Here is a 3329-nt window from a genome sequence, read left to right as displayed (position 1 = left end):
CAGGTTGCTGGCAGAGCTGGAGAGGAAAGAGAGACAGCTGGACCAGTTGGACGTGATGCTGGACCACTTGGAGGAGAGAGAGAGACAGCTGGAGGAGCTGGAGCAGAGAGCCAGGCGGCTGAGGCAGAGGGAGAGACGGCGTGAACGGAGTGCAAGACAGGCAGTGGTGTGACGTCACCAAGCAAACTGGAACTATACCAGAGGAAAGACAAGCTTCCACAGAACCTAAGGGAATTAGTTACAGTATTAACTGTGTCATTGTCAAGTTTATGGGCATGTATCAGAAAGACAGAATGAAGCTTGTTGGTCGGATTTTTTTTTAGCTAAGCTCCTGGAAGGCAACATCTGGCTTCACTGAAGCCAGATGTTGATAGATATAGACACATAAATAGCACCACTCACTTCACACTAGGTGTTATTTTTTAAATTATTATAATTATTATTTATTTTTTATTCATTGCATCTTTTTGCATTGACGGACTGTTTCACTGTTTACCAAGTCATTCTTATTTTTTTTATTCATTACCCTTTTTTATTGAGAGAACATTGACTGGTCATTGCCTACTGTAAATTGTATCCATTGAATTTATTTTTAAATAAATATCTTGCAATTAAGTTGTGTCTTTCTTGGATTACGCAATGTCAAATCTTCTCTGATTCACACAGACTTAAATTCCCACTGCGATATGACACATGGAGGAAGCCACTCTTGGATCTCTTGGAGTTAGACGCTTTGTCCCCCATTGATTGCAGTATTGTGTTGTTCTAAAAAAAACAGAAAAGGAAAAGGAAGTAATATGTAATATTATAGGCCATGGCCCATGATATGGTAATTCCAAAACAAACTAAGGTGCCATCCACACTAGGCGCGGTTGCCGTCGGGTCTGCAGCTAGGATCAGCAGTGGCCGCACCCCGGTGAGACACAAACACACTCGCTCAGTGAGTAACCGCCGCGCGGTATTTCACAAAGATGAACACAATCCATTTATCACCGCCCGCGTACGCATGCACAAATGAGCACGCTCGCGGTGGATTCCACGAGACCGCGCCACTCGCCTCGCCGCCCCAAAACTTCGCTGCGCTGCCGAAAAAGCCGTGTGCCTCTCATTGAAAATGAATTGCTAGGAGGCGGTGACTGCGCCTAGTCTGGAGGGCACCTAATTTGGAATAACCCATCAATAACAATTCAATCAAACAGTCCAATGATAGTGGGAGACATGGATTAACAGCAGGATTCATACATTATGCTTTTGTCAGCTATTCTCGGTGGACAATACCATTGCACAACAAAGTCATCTAGGTGTCGCTAGGGCGAACACACTGAGGAGCAGAGGTGTGTTCTGCCGTTATGCACAATATACGTAGTGTGAAATATTTCGTTGCCAAGCGTAGCCATTCAAAAAACTTTTGAGAAAGCGTATGATACGCATTTGATACTCAGGAGGGGGTGCTGGGTAGTAAGAAGATGATACGCAGGAGGGGGTGCTGGGCAGTAAGAAGATGGACTTCAATAGCTTAGTCTGAGGTGAAGGTGTGTGGCTGGTGTGTTGGGGGCTGGTGTGTTGGGGGTGATAATGGCAGCTGGAACTGAAGGCATATTTAAAACAGACAACTTTGCTTACACTAAAAGGGGGATTTAAAATGTTTTACATCACAGCCTGCACACATGTAACTAGTCATCATCACCCCATATGAAACTAAGCTATGACCCATTGCATTAATGGAATGCATCTGATATCAATCTGAATAGTCTGGCCACTTTATTAAAGGGCAAAACAAAATGAGAACCAAATGAGAGACAATCACACTAAATTATAATTATACAAGGTTAATATTGAAGTTGTCTTGAGTGTCAAATCAGCTAATTATTTCCCAAGAATAGCTGTTTTGAGTATTGTTGTGTGCTTGTCCTTTCCCCAAATAAAAATCCCTTTCCGAAACAGATTTTTAAGCAGATACTCTTCTCCAGTGTGGAAAATGACAGGGTAAATACTAAATAGTCATGTTCCTCTTAGGTCAACTGATTAAGAAAACATGTTTAATGAAGAAAATAAGTAGGCCTACTGTGATTAGGATCCAGGGAGGATTTATCCCAATCAATTTAAGGTGCTACAGCACGGTAACACAACATGTATTACACTTTGACCCATGTTGGGCATGTGATGAAATAAACATTGTTTTTTAATACAGCCACTGATACAACCATTCCAACCATCTTGTGTTCTGATTTTATTGTCCTCGTTGTTTTGGAGAGTGAGACTTCACAAGCTACTATAGCTCGTATAGTCTGCATTGGACTGCAAACATGTTATCACAGGGAGACATATTAGTTTGGTCAGTTTTCATGAATAGTCTAAAGGCCCTATGGTGAATATTTTAGTTTGATAGAAATGTGTGGCAATGAGTGGCATACTTTACTTGGATAACTGAGGATAATGGGTAAATAAATACAGACTTTGGGAATGAGAAACTGTGCTTACAGAAAGTAATCTCAAATTAACACATTTTCTTTGATAATTATTTGACTATGGAGTGGTTTCTTTGGACTTGCAGTGGTGTCAAGGGTTAAGTGTGGGGGGTGGGGGATCTGTTAACCAACAGTTGTCCAGTAGGCTGCAGTTTCTGTCTATTGTTGGTGGTCAGGTGTGTCCCACCCCCCACTCTGATTGGACCCTCAGACCCCCTCTGCGAGTATTTAGCAGCGCTCTGTTTTGTCTAGTGTCACTTGATTAAGTGGTGTTGTTGTTAAGAGGCTGAACTGAACTAATCTACTCTGAACTTGCAGAAGTAATAAGGTATGTACTTTGTTGATTTCACAATGCTTGTCTTAATTTGACTTTTGATTAATTGAAATGCTATGGTTTTTTGGTATACAAAAAATAAGGTTTCCATCTACTGCTAGCAGACGTTCACACCAAACTTTTCCTGATTCGATCTTTTTGCAATGGTTTTGAATAGGAACGAAATGTGGCAAAACACCTAATTCCATTCAAATCCATAGCAACAAGATGGCCACATTGGCAAAGTCAATGTTACGTGTGACCGTACCATTAGACTAATTGTGCTTGTACATTGCAAGAAACACACTCTCCAGATAACTTGAAGCAATTCAATAATGTACAATCATGATTTTCAGACAGTGTACACTATGCAACCCAAGTGCAACTTGTTTAAAACTTACAACTAACTGAATTGTAAACGTCTCACAGTATTAAGCCAGATTAATGGTAATTAATGATGATAATTAAACTAGTATTAACACTACATGTACCTCAACTCATAATGCTAACACTGTTGTTTCCTCTACTAGAACTCAACACAACACTGA

The sequence above is a fragment of the Nannobrachium achirus genome, assembly GCF_963921795.1.
Source record: "Nannobrachium achirus genome assembly, chromosome: 6".
Taxonomy (NCBI): Eukaryota; Metazoa; Chordata; class Actinopteri; order Myctophiformes; family Myctophidae; genus Nannobrachium; species Nannobrachium achirus.
The sequence above is the reverse complement of the archived record's forward strand: the minus strand, read 5'-3'. Positions refer to the sequence as shown.